Source organism: Chiloscyllium plagiosum, unplaced genomic scaffold (genome assembly GCF_037043375.1).
Source record: "Chiloscyllium plagiosum isolate Xiang-an unplaced genomic scaffold, Cpla_swu_hap1 HiC_scaffold_4, whole genome shotgun sequence".
NCBI lineage: Eukaryota > Metazoa > Chordata > Chondrichthyes > Orectolobiformes > Hemiscylliidae > Chiloscyllium > Chiloscyllium plagiosum.
This window is the reverse complement of record NW_028270142.1, coordinates 141,703,879-141,725,653: the sequence shown is the minus strand read 5'-3', so window position 1 is coordinate 141,725,653 and position 21,775 is coordinate 141,703,879. Positions and strand designations below refer to the sequence as shown.

General features: G+C 44.2%; 1 long non-coding RNA gene across 1 annotated transcript in view; it reads left to right on the top strand.

Moving 5' to 3' along the window:
* The window catches only part of LOC148150496 (uncharacterized), a 28,782-nt gene extending 8,825 nt beyond the window's left edge, over nucleotides 1-19,957 (top strand). The window contains exon 3 of the long non-coding RNA XR_015756870.1: nucleotides 18,738-19,957. This is a non-coding gene — a long non-coding RNA (uncharacterized LOC148150496). The remainder of the gene's footprint in view (nucleotides 1-18,737) is intronic.
* Nucleotides 19,958-21,775: the final 1,818 nt, after the last annotated feature.

Here is a 21,775-nt window from a genome sequence, read left to right as displayed (position 1 = left end):
ACACACTAAAACAGCAGCTAATGAACTTGAAAGACCCTATACAGACAGCAAGCAAAATTAATGTCATTTACAAAATACCATGCAAGGACTGTAACACCCACTACATTGGACAAACAGGTAGAAAACTAGCCACCAGGATACATGAACATCAACTAGCCACAAAAAGACATGACCCTCTCTCACTAGTATCCTTACATAGGGATGAGGAACGACACCACTTCAACTGGGACAACACTTCCATCCTAGGACAAGCCAAACAGAGACATGCACGTGAATTCCTAGAAGCATGGCATTCTGACTAGAACTTTATCAACAGATACATTGGCTTGGATCCCATTTACCACCCCCCTGCGAAAAAGAACAGGAAATGACATCACCACAGGAAATGACATCACCAACCCAAGGAAACCTAAACACATAAATAGAAAGCGGGCCATGCTACCAGTGCTTCATCCAAAGGCTCATTGATGATGTAACCTAGTTTGGTGAAGAAACATCTGAAACTGAACCTTCCAGCTCAGCAAGCAAACCTACATCCAGAACCTCAACCTGAGCTACAAATCTTCGCAAAACTTGTTAATAGCTCTGACTGTGTACGCCAGTTTGTTCAAACAGCAATTTGCAGAGTACAAAACTGTCAACGAGGTTGTACTTGATGCATTGAGCATGTGACTGAAGCTCATCAATTAAAACTTATGACTACAAGGGAAAAATAACTCTTCAGGCAGCTGTCGAACTTGCAAGGAAGAAAGGAATGCTGTGGAATCAGTGGTTTAGTTCATTCAAGCTAGAGAAAAAATAGAAATGCAAGAAATGTCAAGCTGGAAAGTTTCAGAAAAAGCTTTTCTGAAAAGCTATTGCTTTTTTGTTCTTGCAAGGTTAAAAACTTATTGAATGAGTGTCAAGTATTAAAGATTCACAAAGGAGCAGTTTCTGGTAGATGCTAATGATATTTCACCTATTGCATGTACCTCGGAGGAACAGGAAAATCGACGTTTCGGGCAAAAGTCCTTCATCAGGAATAGAGCCTCTGCTCCTCGGATGCTGCCTGACCTGCTGTGCTTTTCCAGCACCACTCTAACCTAAACCCTGGTTTCCAGCATCTGCAGTCCTTGTTTTTATCCTATTGTATGTACCTCCTCATACAGAATCAGTGAGTTGGCGAGAAAGGGGTTATTACCTCACCGTAGCCAACTCCCTCCCTCATTTGCCCTCCTTGTCCCTTTCCACTCCATCTCCAGGAAGGTGCATACCCGCACCCCAGTCTTGCATGAATGTGAATGAAGTCTGCAACGATTAAAACTTGCAATGTTGCCCCAGTACGTGGCAGGCCTAACGCTGAGCTGAAAGCGAAACGGACCATGGGAAAGAGAGGAGGCCAATTGGCCTCTCTACTCCGTACATCCATCATTTTGATCATGGCTGATGTGAATTTTAAACTCCATCTACTCATGGTTCTGCAACCCATAATCTCCCTCAGCCAATAAAAGTCAGCCCATCACAATACAAATTTAGAAAGCCATGCAGATAAGACAGGAGTGGGATTAAGTGAAGAAGTTTTGTTTACAAAGAGCCAATGGGGAGAATGGCATCCTCTTAGACTGTGGAATTCCAAGAATCTTCTCTTAATCTCTTCTTCAACTCATAAACTATGCTGTAACAGAATTACTCGTGCCAGATAAAGTTGATGATAATTGGTGTCTATAAACATAATTGAAGCCTTTTAATCATTTCTTAAACCAGATACTCAGGAATCCCTCTTGAAGGTATTAACAAAGAGTCACATTAATTTCTTTTGATTGTTCACTTCTTGATCGATTCAGTTTGCATTGTAGAGAGGTAAGTATTTTTCTGACCTCAAGCCTTATTTGTTTTTATAAATCTTTTCTGGGAAATGGGTGTTGCTGACTGGCCAGCATTTATTGCCATGTCTCTATGCATTGGTTTCCCAGATACATTCTTTAGTTTTATGGTTGGCTGACTTTCTCTCTATTTCTTTATATTATGGGCGGCACGGTGGCACAGTGGTTAGCACTGCTGCCTCACAGCGCCAGAGACCCGGGTTCAATTCCCGCCTCAGGCGACTGACTGTGTGGAGTTTGCACGTTCTCCCCGTGTCTGCATGGGTTTCCTCCGGGTGCTCCGGTTTCCTCCCACCATCCAAAGATGTGCAGGGTCAGGTGAATTGGCCATACTAAATTGCCCGTAGTGTTAGGTAAATGTAGGGGTATGGGTGGGTTTCGCTTCGGCGGGTCGGTGTGGACTTGTTGGGCCGAAGGGCCTGTTTCCACTCTGTAATCTAATCTAATTATCTTCATCCTTCACATGTAGGAGCAGCCATTCAGCCCTCTGAGCGTGTTCTGGCATTGAATGAGATCATGGCTGACCTATGACCCAACTCTATATCCCTGCCTTTGGCCCATATCCCTTAATATGTTTGCTCCAACATTGTTGCAAATTGGTGATTTAGAGGTTTGTGAGTAAAGACTGCAGTTTTGGGATAATAAGATCCAAAATCATAGGCCATTCAGCCCATCAAGTCTGCTCCACCATTCAGTAAGATCTGTTCTGACTGTGGCCTTAACTCCACTTTTCAATGCATCTCCCATAACCCTCTGCAGCCTCATTGATCAAAGATCTGTCTAACTCCACCCTCATTATACAGATTTTTCCTTGAAGATTTCTTTTTACCTTACCTCTCGGACCAAGCTGAGTCTTTCATCACTTGGGTTTTTTCGAAATTCCATCAAGTGCTGTGGGCTTATCTGGCTGGGTCAGGATTCATCGCCAGTCCCTAGTGGCCCCGGAGAAGGTAACAGTGAGCTTCCTTTTAGAACTACTACAGACCTTGGGATGTAGGGAGACCCTCAGTAGGGATGGAATTGCAAGACTTTGATCCAGTGACACTGAAACAATGGTGATATATTTCTAAGTCAAGATGGTGAGTGGCTTGGAGGGGAACTTGCAGGGGGTGGTGTTCCCATGTATCTGCTGCCCTTGTCCTTCCAGATTGAAGTGGTTGTGGGTTTGGAAGGTGCTGTTTAAGGAGCCTTGGTGGATTTCTGCAATGCAGATGGTGCACACAGCTGCCACCTTTTGTGGGGGTTGTTACAACACGAGGTAAACTCTCCTGCTTAATGAAAACCCACAACTCAGTAAAGATTTATCCCGTGCAGTAATCTGTGAAAGTGCGAGAGGCCAAGGACTATTTAAAGTAAAAATTAACAACTTTATTTCTTTAAGTATAACAGAGAATAATCAACTATTTCTAATTCCTTCCTCTAAGCTATCTTTTACTTTCCCCTATGCAATACTAGTCCGGTAAACGTTCCCCCCCCCCCCCCCCCACAATTAAGATTTGCAAAAAACAAACCTTTTATCTCAAAACCGGGCAGCTTTCGTGCTTCTCTGTATTTCGGTCTTCTTTTCTTCTCCTTGGGGATACCTTCACTGGTTAGTGATCGATAAAGGTACCTCTCTGGGCAGTGTGCAGATGCCACTGGCTTGGCAGTTCTCCTCCCAACTGTTCAATTTTCCCTGGTCTTATACACCCAAAGCATCAGGTTGTGACATTGGCTTTTAAGATTGTCAATATACTCAATTCAAACCTGATTGAAGTTTAATATTTTTGGGGGTATAAATTAACCTGATTGGTCTAATTCTAATCTGTTTTGTCATTTCCAGGCAACCAGCTAATTTAGCTTTCGACCAAGTGTTTTATATCTTACTGAGAACATTTGGTGCTGTCAGGTGGCTCCACCAGCTTTTAACTCTCTTAAAAGTACAATACACCCACATCTTCATAACAGGGTGATGGGGGTTAATGATGAAGGTGTTGAGTGGGCCAATTTGTGTTGGATAGTGTTGAGCTTCTCGTGTTGGGAGATCTACTCATCCAAGAATATGGTGAATATATAAATGACTCATTCACTTTCTCCTGACATCACCAGAAAGTGGAAGAATAAAATTTTAATAGGCTATAGTTCAATAAATTATGAAATATGTGGATTAAAAGAAGCATAGTGGAAGAAGCTCTAACATCAACTTGCATTAACTTAGACAGTGCCTTTAATAAAAAGTCTCGAGGTACTTCATAGGAGCATTATAAAACATAATTCAACACTGAGCAGCTTGAGGAGATATTAGTGTTGGTGATCAAAAGGACACAGGAACAGGCCCTTCAGCCCACGATGATGAGCCGAACATGACAGCAAATTAAATTAATCCCTTCTGCCTGCGTTTGGTCCATGCCCATCCCTTCCTTCCATATCCATGTGCTTATCTGAAAGCCCCTTAAACGTCCCGGTCATACCTGCCTACACCACCAAGGAGGTGGATTTCCAGGCAAGGTAGCGGAGGAGAGGTTTAGGGAGAGAATTCCAGAGCTTAGGGTCCCGCCATCTGAAGGCACAGCCATGTGTGGGGGACAAGGAAGATTGAGGCACCTCAAGAAGTCTCAATGTGATGAGCACGGATATCCAACTGGAGTCCTGGGCACAATGTTAGTTTGCTTATTTGAGGAACTATGTTAGAAGCAGTTCAGAGAAGGTTTGACTAGATTACTACCTGGTTTGGGCAGGTTGTCTATCAGGAAAGGGCAGATAAGCTTGGCCTGTATCCACTGGAGTCTAGAAGAGTTAGAGGTGATTTATTTGAATCCTATAAAATTCTGAGGGGGTGGGGGGGTTACAGAGGATGAACTAATAAACATTTAAAGTACTGAAGAAAACCATTTGGTCCATCGTACCTGTGCTGATCAACAAAGGCTGCACTATTCTCTTTTTCATAGCCCTTAAGTCTATGGGAGCACAAGTGAATGTTTAATCTTTGCTCAAATATTACAAGAGTTTTCCTTTTCAGGCAATGAGTTCTCAAACTTCTCCTCAGCTCAAACTTCTCCTCAACTCTCTTTAGATTACTTACAGTGTGGAAACAGGCCCTTCGGCCCAACAAGTCCACACTGCCCCGCTGAAGCGCAACCCACCCATACCCCTACATTTACCCCTTACCTAACACTACGGGCAATTTAGCAATCTGACCTGCACATCTTTGGACTTTGGGAGGAAACCGGAGCACCCGGAGGAAACCCACGCAGACACGGGGAGAACATGCAAACTCCACACAGTCAGTCGCCTGAGGCGGGAATTGAACCTGGGTCTCTGGTGCTGTGAGGCAGCAGTGCCAACCACTGTGCCACCGTGCCGCCCATAAAGCTTCCTAACTTTTACCTTAAATCTCTGGTTATTGATCCCACCACTAATGGGAAAAACTTCCTTCTTACTTTAACAGGATGTCTTCTCTTATAGAAGAATCTAGAACTCAGGATCGTTGTTTAACCTCAGGGTCATCCACTTCAAACGAAGCTTCCACAATTTGTTTTTCTCTCTCTCTCTCTCTCTTTCTCTCTCTCAGAGGGTTGTGGGAATTTGGAATTTTCTTCCTCAAAAGGAGATGGAAGCAGATTCTTTAAAGGTAGAGGCAGATAGATTCTTGTTCAGACAAAATGTAGGCCGGGGCATGAATTTGAGTTTACAGTCAGGTCAGACATGGATGCAGAGCAGCTCAAGGGATTACTTTTGCTCTGAATTCATATGTTTCAACCTGCTCCACCTTTTAATAGAGCTGGCTGGTCTAAAATGGTCTTAAGTTCAGTTTATAAATTCAGAAGTTCAGAGGATATAGGTGCAGAATTAGGCCATTTGGCCCAACGAGTCTGCTCCGCCATTCGATCATGGCTGATACGCTCCTCACCCCCATTTTCCTGCCTTCTCCTCAAATCTCTTCAGCCCATTACTAATTAAAAACCTGTCTAACTCATCCTTAAATTTACTCACTGTCCCAGCATCCACCGCACTTTGGGGAGTGAATTCCACAGATTCACAGTCCTCTGGGAGAAATTGTTCCTCCTCAACTCTGTTTTAAATTTGTTACCCCTTATCCTGAGACTATGATCTCTCATCCTAGAATTCCCCACATGAGGAAACATCCGCTCCATGCCTACTTTAAACCTTTTATCACCTTGAATACCTCAATTTGATCTCATTCTTTTAAATTCCAAAGAGTACAGACCTAAACTGTTCAAGCTCTCTTCATACGACAAACCCTCATTAGATTAGATTCCCTACAGTGTGGAAACAGGCCCTTCGGCCCAACCAGTCCACACTGATCCTCCAAAGAGTAACCCATCCAGATCCATTTCCCTCTGATTAATGTACCTAACACTATGGGCAATTTAGCATGGCCAATTCACCCGACCTGCACATCTTTGGACTGTGGGAGGAAAACGGAGCACCCGGAGGAAACCCACGCAGACATAGGGAGAACGTACAAACTCCACACAGACAGTTGCCCAAGTGGGAATTGAACCCAGGTCCCTAGCGCTGTGAGGCAGCAGTGCTAACCACTGAGCCACCATGCCACCCCTGGGCACCAATGTCTGGGATCAATCTGTTGAACCTCCTCTGAACTGCCACCAATGCCACTGGATCTTTCCTCAAATAAAGAGACCAAAACTGTTCACAATACTCCAGGTGTGGTCTCACCAATGCCTTGTATAGTTGCAACAATACTTCCTTACCTATATATTCTATTCCTTTAGCTATCAAAGCAAACATTCCATCCACCTGGGTCAAGAAGTGTGACGCTGGAAAAGCACAGCAGGTCAGGCAGGATCTGAGGAGCAGGAGAGTCGATGTTTCGAACGTAAGCTCTTCATCACATTTCTGATGAAGGGCCTATGCCCAAAACGTCGATTTTCCTCCTCCTCGGATGCTGCCTGACCTGCTGTGCTTTTCCAGCACCACACCTTTTGCCTCTGATCTTCAGCATCTGTAGTCCTCACTTATTCCATTCACCTGGTCAAGTCTCCTGCCTTAAGTATATTCCCTGGCCCACCACTGCCCCCTGGGGGTGGAGGGGCAGAATGAAGATTAAAAACGCTCTAGAAGAGAATCCACCTCACTGCCATCTTAAAGGGAGATTTTTAAACTGCAGGCCCCAGTCCTAGACCCCTCCCAATCAGGGGAAGGATCAGCCAGTGAATTCCTATGGAATTCATTGCCACAAAAGGCTGTGGAGGCCAGGTCATTGAGTATATTTAAAACAGGGATAGATGAGTTCTTGATTGCCAAGGGGTTCAAAGGTTACAGGGATAAAAAAGGGAAAATGGAATTTGAAAAAACATGAATGGTAGAGCAGACTCGACGGGCCAAATGGCCTCATTTCTGCTCTGTTGTCTTATGTTTGCAGCTAATAAGATTGCACAGATGTAATTCCAGCCGATTTAGTGTGTTAAGTTCTGTCTAACGACAAAGCTGATCTGCTTGAAAGATTCTGAGGCTGTAATACAGAAACATTAACCCAATATCGGAGTCTGAATTTATGTTTACAACCCAATTAAATTTCTTCATCTGTCTTTCAAAAAACTTTGGGTGGATATGGAAAATTCCACCCAACCTATCAGTATCCATTCTATCAAGCTCCAAAAAATTCCCCAAGGCTCCTCAGCCAGCACTTTCCAAACCCACATCCACTTCTATCTGGATGGACAAGGGCAGCAGGTACATGGGAACACCACCCCCTACAAGTTCCCCTCCAAGTCCCTCACCATCCTGATTTGGAAATATATCGCTGTTCCTTCAGTGTCACTGGGTCAGAATCCTGGAATTCCCTCCCTAAGGGCATTGTGGGTCTGCCTACAGCACATGGACTGCAGCAGTTCAAGAAAGCAGCTCACCCCCACCTCCTCAAGGGGCAACTATGGGCGGGCAGTAAATGCTGGGCCAACCAGTGGTACCATGAATCACCCTCTCCTTTGTTGACTCAGAGCATTACGTGAGCATTTTACCAATCCACTGAAACCTTTCCAGAATTCAGAGAATTTTTGAATATTGTAACCTATTATTATCACTCATTATCTCTTCCTTTAAGATGTCGATGTTAGCTATGACATGGAGGTGCTGGTGTTGGCCTGGTCAGAAGTCCCACAACACCAGGCTTTAGTCCAACAGGCTTATTTGAAATCACAAGCTTTCAGAGCGCTGCAGTCCAGTGCACCTGACAAAGAGGCAGAGCTCTGAAAGCGTGTGATTTCAAATAAACCTTGACTATAACCTGGTGTCTTGTTACTTCTGACTTCCTTTAAGACTCCATGTCGTAAGCCGCCAGCCCCTTGGAACTTGTCTTACTTCAATTTGCTCACTACCTTTTCCTGAGTGATGATTATTTAAGTTTATCCCTTTCTTATAACCTCTGCATTATCTGTTACTATTGGCGTCGTACTAGAGTCCTCCATTGGAAACGTTGGAGCAAATTATTGGTTTAGTGGCTCCGCCATTTCAGTGTTCCCTGCCATTAACTCCCTAATCTCATCCTGTAAGAGACTAATACTTGCTTTAGCTACTCTCTTCCTTATTATAAAGGCTTTTGCTATTGGTTTTCATGTTTTGTGCCAGCCTTCTTTCTTTTGCTCATTTTATTATGATTTTAGTAACCCCTGGCTAGTCTTTAAAAGTCTCTTAATTCTCCAGCCTGCCCCGACCTTTGCAAAATGATATGCCTTGTTTTTTATCTTTATGTTATCTTTAAGTTCCTTGCTTATAAATGGATGCTTCTGTCATCTCTTACAATCGTTCTCCCTCTTTGAAATATCCTTTAGTTGGGAGGAATTAATATGTCCTTAAATGTCTACCACTGTTCACCAACTGTCGTACCATTTGGTCTTTCTGCCAAATCTAAATCTGTCATCATGCCTATGTGATTACTTAGGGTGTAGGTTTGCTCGCTGAGCTGTAGGTTTGATATCCAGACATTTCATTACCTGGCTAGGTAACATCAGGTAACATGATTACTTTTGTTTTAACACCAGAACATTAGCGTGGGACTCAGGTTTCTCATCATCAAACTGAATTTGAAATTCCAGCATGTTATGATCACTCTTCCCAACAGATTCCTGATGAAGGGCTTTTGCCCGAAACATCGATTCTCCTGCTCCTCGGATGCTGCCTGACCTGCTCTGCTTTTCCAGCACCACTCTAATCTAGATTCTGGTTTCCAGCATCTGCAGTCCTCAGTTTCACCTCTCTTCCCAACAGCATCCTTCACATCAGTTCATTCAGTAATCATCAAATCTAAAAGAATCCAACTCACCAACACAATAACTACTCATACCATCCTGTTTCTATGGTATCAATTGCACATTCTCGTCATTCTCTGTGAACAGTGATAGACATTTAAGGAAATATTCAATTCCTCCCAACTAAAGGATATTCCAAAGAGGAAGAACGATTGTAAGAGATGACAGAAGCATCCATTTATAAGCAAGGAACTTAAAGATAACATAAAGATAAAAACCAAGGCATATCATATTGCCAAAGTCTGTGTAAAGAGGCTGCACTTGAGCTCCTGTCGGATTTTAAAGTGACCACCTCGATCTGTAACGGTAAACATACTGGTCAGGCCAACTGGCCCAATTCCTAAACTGCAAATCCCACATGAACACAAGCGCCTCTCACTGAAGCAGATCCACAGGAGTTTAAAATATTTCCACCATCTCACATATCAGTTTCTTAGTCTCCAACTGTGTCAGTGGAATAAAATCGAACAACTCCTCTCAGCATCAATTTAAACTTCTCACGGTTTTGATAGACTCATCAGCAAGCTCCCTGTGCAACAATCAATGTTCAGAACCAAATGAGTAGCTATCAGGTCACATCAAACCCCAAAATCACTGGCATTCGAACACATTCGGGATATTGTCTTCGGTTTGCCTCACTGGAACAGCCTGCTACAGCATTATCAATGCTTTGCAATTCTGATCGCTCCTGAAATATATGTCACCTTCCAGAGGTTTGAAATTTAAGTTGAATTTTGGACTCTGATTTATCAAAGTTATAACATGTTCCAATGTTGCTGCAATGCTGCATTTCGTGAAGTATTCTTCTGAATTAGAACAGTAAGGAAGTGTTGCTGTAATTGTACAAGTCATTGGGGAAGCCACATCTGGAGTATTGTGTACAATTTTGGTCCCTTTATTTGAGGAGGGATGAAGGCCATGTTCGAAAACTGGAACATGCAACCCATTCTAAAAGATGTAAGACTTAACAACAATCTAGGTTTGTTCAATATTTCGTATCAGTTGCATGACACCATGATCTTTTGCTATAAATTCTGTGTCTTATGATCCTGATCCACAGTTACCCAGTGAAGGAGCAGCGCTCCGAAAGCTAGTGCTTCCAAGTAAACCTGTTGGACTATAACCTGGTGTTGTGTGATTTTTAATGTTACAATGAAGGCAGTTCAGAGGAGATCCACAAGATTTCTTCAAAAGTTGAAAGGATTGTATTATGAGGAGAGATTGAGCAGTTTAGGCTTATAAGTCATAGAGCTTGGAAGATGAGATGGGATGTAATTAAGGAATGCAGGATGCAATAGTAGATGTAGAGAGGTTGGTATCTCATGTGGGACAATCCAGAACGAGTGGGCATAGCTTTAGGATAAGGGGGAGGGGGTATAGGTTGAAAACAGGGATGAGGAGGAATTACTTCTCTCAGTCTATGGAATTCACTCTCCCAGAGTGCAGTGGACTGGGACATTGTCTAAATTTAAGCAGGAGATAGATGGATGTTTGATTGGAAATGGGCTGAATGCTTATAGGGAGCTGGCGGGAAAGTGGAGTTGAGGCTGAGATGAGGTCAGCCATGATCATAATAAATGGTGGAACAGGCTGGAGGGGCTGAATGGTCTCCCCCTGCACCTAGTTCTCATCCTATTCACGAGACGTGTTTGTGCGCAATTTGTAGAATGAAATCACAACAAAATGGTTTTTGCAAGATGGTTTAATGCAGTTCCAGTCTTTCTGGAAGAACTTTCACCCGCTCAGATTATTGAACTTTCTGAAATCTCTTGCAGGCCGCAATGTTCCTCCAATTTGGTCTTCTTGTGCATCACCACATGTCATTGTCCCACCATTGGTGCCTGGGCTTCAAGTTCTACTGTAGTCCATTGCCTCACACAGCACCAGGGACCCAGGTTCAATTCCAGCCTCGGGCCACTGTTGTGGAGTTTGCACATTCTCCCTGTGTCTGCATGGGTTTCCTCTGGTTTCCTCGCACAGTCCAAAGATGTGCGGGTTAGGGTGAATTGGCCATGGTAATTTGCCCCATAGTGTTCAGGGATATGCAAGGTAGGTGGGTTAGCCGTGGGGAGATGCAGGGATAGGATCGGGGAGGCTGGGTTTGGCGAGGATGCTCTTTGGACTATCTGTATGGATATGCTGGACAGAATGGCCTGCTTCCATGCTGTAGGCATTCTATGAATTGGTTCAAGAATCAATTCACCTCTAATCCAGTGAGGTGTGATAATACTGGGAAAGGTGAAGCTGGAAGGTGAGTGTAGGATTGACCGGACAAGACAGGATTGACCCAACTGTAATCCAAGTAGACTGCAAACTCCCTAGCAGCTTTGCAGGTCTACCTACAGCACACGGACTGCAGCAGATCAAAAGGGACCATCACTTTCTCAGGAGCAACTATGGACGGGCAACGAATGCTGACCCAGCCAGCAAGAACCACATTCCCTCAGTGAATAAAACAAAGCTGCTTGGAGTGTCCAAAGGTAGGCCGGACACCCTGCAAAGCACGCAGAGCTCAGCACAATAACAACCTGTCTGGTCCAACTAGTCAGTGCCGGGGTCATTGCTCCACACAAACTAACTATCAGCTTCCTTCAGCAACATTTCTTTCTAACCTTTCTCTCCTCACATCTCTAATTACTCAGCTTTCTTCGGAACGCCACTTACTCCACCTCACCTCCACATACTGTCCAGTCTCTTTGAATTGCTGTTTCTGACCTGCACAGACTTGATGGGCCAAAGGGCCTTTCCCTGTGCTGTAGACCTTGACAGCACAATGACGTTTCATCAAGAGATCCCTCCTGAACTCTGTGTTAGAGTCGTCAGTTGAGAGGCCCCTATCTCTCTTATTAAATCCATTCTGAATTTTCGATCAAGTCACCTCACTGCCTAATGAAAGGAAAGGGTTTGCAATGATTTCGGGTGACCTCTCAGTTCTGAGGTCCCCTCTGCAAAACTCTCCTTGCCCTGTGTCTTTCTTTCTGTTTGGAGTGCAGGCATGTGCTTATGATCCCACAGTGATCTCACTCTCGATCAATATGTTCAGATGGCCAGTCCAAACCAGGAGGGAAGCTCAGGAACATTTAGCACAGAATTTTCTAACCTCCGGGAAAAAGAATGAATGCATCTCCCATTGGCTAAAGCTTCAGTTTCCCAGTTTGCCGCTCTCATTCCTGCTTTGGGCAGTAACATCTTGAAATAATCCAGTAATGTCCAAATTGTATCATTAATGCCTTACTGTAGAGTCACAGAGCTGTAAGCATGGAAACAGACCCTTGACCGTTCAGACTGTTGCCTGCCCTGCTCAAATTCCAATTTCTTAAAGCATCCATAAATCACAATCGATTAGCAATGAAAAGTAACAAGAATTTATACAAGAGGAACTGGGAGCGTATTAAATCATCTCACAGGAATGGTTTTGTTGAGTTTTCGTTTTATCCCACAAAGTTTGGACGATGAGAAATGAGCACTCGTGTTTAAACTGAAAAGAGGAGGGTTGCAATAGGGAATGTGTTAGTTGTTTGAAAAGGAAGAATGTGCAGAGTTATTGGGAGAAAGCAGGAGAACGGCACTCAGTCGATTGTGCATTTGCAGGGTTGCTGCATTCATGATGGGCCGAATGGACTCCTATTGGCCTGCTGTGTTTCTGTGATACTGTGAAATGTCAATCACATTGAAAAGGGAAGGTTGTTCATCTTCAAAACTTGAAGTTAGCCGGTCCACACAGATAAACTCAGTACATTTTAAAAGAATTTGAAGTAGGGACGTTACACGATAGTATAATGGAGAGTAAGGGCAGGAGAGGTAGGATGATCAGTAGGTCACAGTAAAACACAAAACAGAGAGTGATAGTAAAGGCAAGTTATTCAGTGACAGAACCTGGGAAATGATATTCCATAGGGATCAGAGCTGGGTCCACTGCACTGACATTAATGCCATGGAATCAAAAACAGAATTTACACGTTTACCAGAATTAAATGGAGGGCTAACAGGAGGAGAACCAGTGTGTAGGGAGACTGCGTGAAATCACAAGATGATTGGCAGGTGTAGATCAAATTAGACACATGGGTTTCACCATCAAAAGGTGTGAAGTGTTGATTTCAGCTGCAGAAACATACCAATGAGTTCAGCAGTAGTACTAATGAGTGGCACGGCCACTCAGTGGTCAGCACTGCTGCCTCACAGTGCTAGGGACACAGGTTCGATTCCAGTCTCGGGAGACTGTCTGTATGGAGTTTGCACATTCTCCCCATGTCTGTGTGAGTTCCCTCCCACAGTCCAAAGTTGTTCAGGTTAACGGTGTCCAGGGATGTGAAGGCTAGATGGATAAACCATGGGAAATGCCGGGTTACAGGATCTGAATGGGATGTTCTTCAGTGGATTGGAGTAGGCTTGATGGGCCACACAGAAGAGATTGTTTGAATCATGCCTACAATCCTCTGATAGTGACTTTGTGGGTCAACTGTATGTTTGAAGATTCTCTTTCTTTAACTAAATTATACACAAAGAAAAATTGAACTGCGACCAACAAAGTCTCAAAGGTTAAAACCTTTGGTTAGTAGGTTTGGGCCATCCTACTTCACTTGGACTAACTAATGGCTCACATATACCTGTAAACCCAGTATGAACCAATTAGCACACTGTACATGGGCAACTCATTGGTTGTAAGCTCGGAAAACGTTAATCACAGCTCTATGTTCAGTCAAAGTGAGGTCTCTTAAACTGAACGAGTCAAACAGAGAGCTTACAGAGCAGCAGTGACCCTCACTCTGGATGTCATGGGGAGATCAGATGTCACTTGTTATTCAACCAAATGGCCTTATGAAATATCAGCAGTTGATTCAATTTTGAGTCAATTTCTCCTCCAACTCCACAATCTGCACAATGTCCGAATAGTAAACTTGAGGGTGGGAGGCTCTCTGCCAGTCAGTTTTATTCGAGACAAAGTTGCATTACTATTTAAGTGATTTATGCAGTAAATAAAGTCGAACAGTGATGCATTGTGTTTCTATTGCTCAATGTGCGTTTTAACGTTAATGATATGGACCACTTGATCAACGGGAATATTTGATCAATTGGCCTGCCCCTGGTCCCATAGGGGCCAGGTAATAAAAGGTTTACCATAGTAGGAATTATAGAATTAGAGATACAAATCTAAATAGCAAATAATTTTACAGGCACCTGTATAAAAGAAAAAAGGTTGGAATGTAAGTGGGCAATTTAATGTCACAGCAGTTCACAGTGATCAAGTCAAGTTGCTACAGTCTTACCAGACCATAGGGCTGTTCTCTCACAAGTGAGATGCAAGTGGGGGGGGGGTTAACCTGAGGGTCACCATCCCTTAGACGAGGGGAGAGGTTGAGAAGGAGAATCCAGCACGGTAACCTGAGGCAGCGTGGGGATTGAACCCACACTACTTTGTAAACCAACCACCCAGCGAACTGAGCTAAACTGACCTCTGTTTATAACTGTAGCATACCTTTAATGTACAAGAGGCACCAACTTGGAGTCTCACAGGAGGATTCTCAATATATACAATGGCACGTGGTAATTAAAGGTAGGTGATGGCCTAGATGCATTATGACGTAGCTATTCATCTAGAGATTCACATGATGCTTCAAGCAAACCCAGGCTCAAATCTCACCATTGTAGCTGTTGCAGTTTTAATGAAATAAAACACTGAAATGGAGAGTGTGGTGGTGTCCAGGAAATTGTAGTCAATTATCAGCAACAACTCCCCTGGTCCCTGGGCCTTCTCCACCATTGCTCCCTCACCACCCGACGCCTGGAGGAAGAACGCCTTATCTTATGCCATGGAACACTTCAACCCCAGGGCATCAATGTGGCTTTCACCCAGTTTCCTCATTTCCCCTTCCCTCACCTCACCCCAGCTCCAACCTTCCAGCTCAGCACCCTCCCCATGACCTGTCCTACCTGCCTATCTTCCTTTCCACCTATCCACTCCACCCTCCTCTCTGACCTATCACCTCCATTCCCACCCCCATTTACCTATTGTACTCTATGCTACTTTCTCCCCACCCCCACCCTGCTCTCATATATCTCTCCACTCTGCAAGCACCCTGCCTCTATTCCTGATGAAGGGCTTTTGCCCGAAACGTCGATTTTCCTGCTCCTCAGTGCTTTTCTGGGAACCACTTTAATCTAGTTCTTTTCCCTTCGGTGGGAGAGTAAAAACTAGAGGGTTTAAGATTAGATTAGATTCCCTACAGTGTGGAAACAGGCCCTTCAACCCAATTGGTCCACACCGATTCTCCGAAGAGTAACCCAACCAGACCCATTCCCCCTAAATAATGCACCTAACTCTATGAGCAATTTATCACGACCAATTCACCTAACCTGCACATCCTTGTGACTGTGGGAGGAAACCCACACAGACAGGGGAGAATGCGCAAACTCCACACAGACAGTCGGCCGAGGCTGGAATCGAACCCGGGTCCCTGGCGCTGTGAGGCAGCAGGGCTAACCACTGTGCCACCGTGCCACCTGCTGAGAATGGGAAGATTTAAAAGGAACCTAAATGACAACATTTTCACACAGTGTGTGTGGAATGAACTACCACAAAAAGTGGTAGATGCACATACAGTTACAACATGTAAAAGACGTTTGGATGGCTACATGAATAGGAAAGGTTTAGAGGGACATGTACGAAATGCAGGCAAATGGGACTAGTTTAGTTTGGGTAACCTAGTGGGCATGGATGAGTTGGATTGTTTCTGTGCTGTATGACTTTATAACTCTATGAGGAGATTACAGTTGACAGATTCAACTATTTAATAAGTTAGCAGATAAAGGTTAAGGTGTGAGTATAAAAATTACATTGGATTTTAAAATATAACTGTGGAGGTATTCACACATAAATGTTCACACAATATCTTTTTGTTCATTTTATTTTTAAAGACCCATTTAAAATAATTTTATTCCCTATCATGCTGACATTGTGTAGCAGTCAGACTCAGAGATTGTTCCTGTGAGGAAATAGTTATGGTTTGCAAAGAGAAATGTGACATTTTGACAATACAGGTATTTTAGGAATATTAATGAGTGTTTTAGGATCATTCTGTGAGATAGAGGGATTCAGATGGGTCCAAAATGATGAATTGACTTCTGGAAGTCTTCACCTTACTGTAAGGTTATAGAGTTACTGCAAAAATTCAATAAACAGATATTCTGCGTATCTGTATCTGCAGTGAGTGTAACAGAGTCAGCCAGGTGGACCTCATAGAATCTGAGTTCCCCGATTCCCTGAGGAGCCCTGGCTGACAGATAGAAACAGGTGTGTCAGAGGTTCTGTTCACTCTGAGAGCTCACTCTGAGGGAGCTGGAGCAGTAGCAAAGGACTCCCCATTTGTGTCAGGGAGGGGACTGACTCCGAACTGGCTGCCCACATCCATGTGTTACTGCTGTTGTTGGTTTCTGTTAAGGAAGAGAGTTTCTTTTCTTTCCCCTGGTCTAGGGAAGACATTTGATTTTTGATTTTCTTTATTGTTTTTTGTGTTTGCTTTTCTGGTTTTCTTTCTTTTTTCCTTTAATTTGAGCTACCACCACCACCGCTGCTGCTGCTGCCTGGGCCTGTTCCCACTGCTACTGCCTAGGCCTGCTCCCATTGCTCCTGCCTGGGCCTGCTCCCACTGCTGCTGCCTGGGCCTGTTCCCACCACTGCTGCCTAGACCTACTCCCACTGCTACTGCCTAGGCCAACTCCCACTGCGGCTGCCTGGGCCTGCTCCCAATGCTGCTGCCTGGGCCTGCTCCCAATGCTGCTGCCTGGGCCTGCTCCCACTGCTACTCCTGGGCCTGCTCCCACTGCTGCTGCCTGGGCCTGTTCCCCACTGCTGCTGCCTGGGCCTGCTCCCACTCTTGCTGCCTGGGCCTATTCCCACTCTTGCTGCCTGGGCCTACTCCCACTCTTGCTGCCTGGACCTACGCCCGCTGCTGCTGCCTGGGCCTACTCCCAATGCTGCTGCCTGGGCCTGCTCCCACTGCTACTCCTGGGCCTGTTCCCACTGCTGCTGCCTGGGCCTGTTCCCCACTGCTGCTGCCTGGGCCTGCTCCCACTCTTGCTGCCTGGGCCTATTCCCACTCTTGCTGCCTGGGCCTACTCCCACTCTTGCTGCCTGGACCTACGCCCGCTGCTGCTGCCTGGGCCTATGCCCACTGCTGCTGCCTGGGCCTACTCCCATTCTTGCTGCCTGGGCCTGCTCCCAATGCTGCTGCCTGGGCCTCACCTACACTTGACGATTGTTGCTGGTGTCTGGGGCCTGCCTCTACCGCTGCCTGGCAATAAAAAAAAGAAAAGAATGTAAACAGGAGTGTCAGAGTTTATGCTCACTCTGAGAGCTGGTTCTGAGGGAGCTGGGTCTGTGTTAAGGTTTCTCCACATCTCAATAAAGGGGACTTGGTGGCAGGATACTGAATTCTTCGGTGTTATTTCAGTATGCATCTAAATAATAATTAATTTCAAATGACAATATGATACATATACTGCCTCATTAACTCTTTGACCATGTGAAACAACTTCATTTTAATCTCATGTACAAACATACAAACAAAAGAGAAGGAATAGGCCATTCAGCCCCTCAAGCCTGCTCCATCATTCAATACAATTGTGGCTGATCTCATCATACCCTCAGCAAATTTGGATATTTGATTTTTATTCCATTATCCAACTTGTTAATGAATATGGTGAATAATTGAAGTCCCCATACAGATCCCGGTGGGACACCACCAGTCACATCCTGCCAATCTGAGTACTTACCCACTATTCCAACTCTGTTTCCGAACAGTCAACCAATTTCCTGTCCATGCCAATAGCCTGCCCTCAATTCCATGAGGTTCCATCTTAGCTAACAGTGTCTTGAATAGGACTTTATCAAAGGCCTTCTGGAAGTCCATATAAACAACACCCATCAACTCACCCCTGTCCACCACATTCGTCAAGTCTGCTATGAATCCATGTGGACTCTCCCTGGTTAACTGAAAACTTTCACGGTGATCAGTTACTCCAGCCTTCATTCTAGACTCCAACCATTTCCCCATCACAGATGTTTGTAATTCCCTGGTCTTGCTCTGTCACGCTTCTTAAAAAGCGGAGCAACTGGGAATTTTTCAATCCAGAGGGATGACTGCTGAACCTATTGAAGTCTGAAAGATTATAGTAGAGTTACAATGTGCTCCCTACTTCCTATAACACCCCTCGATGGAAAGCATCAGGGTCCTGGGGCCTTATCACTCTTTGAAGCTGCTAATTTCCTCATTACTGACATTCTACTCACACTAATTTTATTCAGTCCTTCTTACTGATTTGGTTATTCCTGGCCGTTATCCCTTCAAGTTGCTCTTCTAAGCTGTTCTGTGACCCTTTGTATTTAAACCATTTGGCAGGACCTGTGGCTATTTGTTTTTTCATTTTTGTAAGCCCTTCCTTTTTTAGCTTTATACTGTCCTTTATCTCTTTATTATCTGTGATTGTTTTTTTTTGTCTGAAAACTGGACATTTTCCTTCTCAGGGATATAAACAGGTTTTGTATTGTGTTAAATGTTTATTTAAACATCTTCCACTGACTGTCTGTTGTTTTGCCCACGAGCAGATTTTCACAGTTTACAAATGGACAGTCTTTGTACTAATTGACTACAGTTCAGCCTTCAGCACTATTATCCCCTTGAGACTGCTTACTAAACTTAGTGATCTCGGGCTAAGCCCCACTCTCTGTAACTGGATCCTCAGTTTCCTGACCCACAGGCCACAATCAGTGAAGATTGGGGACAATATCTCATCCTTACTAACACTCAACACTGGAGCCCCCCAGGGGTGCGTACTCAGCCCCCTACTGTACTCACTGTATACCCATGACTGCATCACCAAATACCCGACTAATGCCATTTACAAGTTCGCTGATGACACCACCATAGTTGGTCGAATCTTAGATGGCAACGAAACAGAATACAGACGGGAGGTGGAAGACCTGGAAAAATGGTGCACTGAGAACAACCTAGCTCTCAATGTGGGCAAAACCAAGCAACTCATCATTGACTTTTGGCGGGATGTTACTCATGCCCCCCTACACATTAACAGCACAGAGTTAGAATGAGTGGAGAGTGTAAAGCTCCTGGGAGTGGTCATCCACAACAAGCTTTCTTGGACTCTTCATATGGACGCATTGGTTACAAAGACCCAACAACGTCTCTTCTTCCTCAGGCAGCTGAGGAAATTTGGCATGATGGTGAATACCCTCACCAACCTTTATAAGTGCGCCATCGAGAGCATTCTGTCTGGATGTATCACTACCTGGTATGGCAACAGTGCCATTCAAGATCGGAGACGGTTACAGAGAGTGGTGAACTCGGCCCGGACAATCACAAAGACCAACCTCCCATCTATAGAATCCATCTACCAGGCCCCGCTGTCAAGGAAAGGCCGCCAGCATTCTCAAAGATCCATCCCACCCTGGCAATGTTTTTCTACAACCTCTACCATCGGGGAGAAGGTACAGAAGCCTGAACATACACACCAGCCGGTTTCACAACAGTGTCTACCCTACTGTTGTTAGAATACTGAATGGACTCACAAACTCTTAACATTCGCCTGTCCCTGTGTTTTTGTTTTTGCCGCTGTTTACCTAGTATTTACTATCTACGCTACTTAACTCTGTGATCTGCCTGTATTGCTCACAAGACAAAGCTTTTCACTGTGCCTCGGTACACGTGACAATCAATTCAATTCAAATTTAAATTCATGTTGTTAAAGTCGGCCTTAACTAAATCTAAAACTTTAGTCGCTGATTTATGCATTTTACTTTCAAACGCTACATTGAACTCAATCATGTTATGATCACTATTTGATAAATGTCCACACATAATTAGGTTACTAATTAAATCTGGCTCATTACTCATTACAAAGTTCAATGTTGCTTGTTCCCTTGTTGCATCCAGAACATATTACTGTCAGAAATTTTCCCAGACATATTCCAGAAATTCATAGCCTTTCTGACAGTTGCTTGTCTGCCTATCCCAGTCAATGTTAAAGTTAAATCCCCCATGAATACTACCCTGGATTTGCTACACAGTGGCCTACTTTCTGCATTTATACAATCTAGCAGGTCAGAGCTGCTACCGTGGAGTCTGTACATAATGCCTATTACAGTTTTAGATCTTTTACTGTTCCCCAGTTCCACCATACAGTCTCCAGTGAACACTTTCCTCTCATATTCTCCTTCACCAAATGAGTAACCTATCCCTGTGTCCAAGTCATCAATATCAATTATAAATAGTTGGAGTCCAAGGACCAAACCCCGTGGCTGTTAAAAGGAATAATGAAAGGAAATGTGCCAGGGACATCAAAATCCACTAGTCACATCTTGCCAACCAGAAAACTAGCCATTTATCCTGATTGTCTGCTTTTTGTTGATTCATCTATCCAAACGAACCATCTATCCAAACTAATAAATTACCCCTACCCCATGTGATCGTACCTTTTTTGTGGCACTTTATCAAACACCTTGCTGAAGTCCAGATATACTACATCTATCAATCACCATTACCCACTTTGCTTGTTGCACCTTTGAAGAACTCTAGCACATCAGTTAAAAGCATTTATCAATCTTCATTGAACCATGCTGACCCTGATGGATCGTATTTGGACTTTCTAAATTCCAATAATTACTTCCTTAATTATGCATGCTACCAATTTCTCAATGACAGATGTTAAACCAACTGAGTAGTTATTTCCTACTCTCTGAGCCCCTTCCTTTTCGAATAAGGGGATATTAACATTTTTCCAACCACTGGAACTTTTTCCAATTGCAGAGGGTTTTGGAATATGATAAGGAATGGATCCATTATCTCTGCTGCCACTTCCTTTAAGATTCTCACAATTAAATTAGACCAGTTTTTTTAATAATTCCATATCTTTTTGTAATTGAACTGAAATTTCATCAACAGACATGGTAGGATACACTTTGACCCCTTTAGCCCTAAGAACTGTATCTAACTTCTTCTTGAAAACACACAATGTTTTGGTCTCACTTGCTTCCTGTGGCAGAGAATCCCACAGGCTCCCCACTCTCTGAGTGAGGACATTTCTCCTCATCTCAGTCCGAAATGGCCCAACTTGTATCCTTAGACTGTGACCCCTGGGTGGGACCCCTTGGTGGGACCCCTCCCCCTCCCCCAGTCATTGGGATCAGCCTTCCTGCATCTAATGCTCTTAGCATTTTATAGGTTTCTATGAGATTCCCCTCGATCTTCTAAATCCTAACTGACTCAGTCTCCCTTCACCCATCAGACTTACCATCCCAGGAATCAGTCTTCACTGCACTCTGCCCATATCCTTCCTCAAATAATGAGACAAAGTACTCCAGGGTTGGTCTCAGCAGGGCCCTGTACAATCGCAGCAAGACATCCTCACTTAAAGGAGGAGAAAGTGAGGACTGCAGATGCTGGAGATCAGAGTCGAGAGTGTGGTGCTAGAAAAGCACAGCTGGTCAGGCAGCATCCAAGGGGCAGGAAAGTCAACATTTTGACCTTATGCTGCTGCTCCTCGGATGCTGCCTGACTGGCTGTTCCTTTCCAGCACCACATTTTTTTGCGCACGGAAATAGACCCTTCGGGCCAACTCATCCATGCTGAC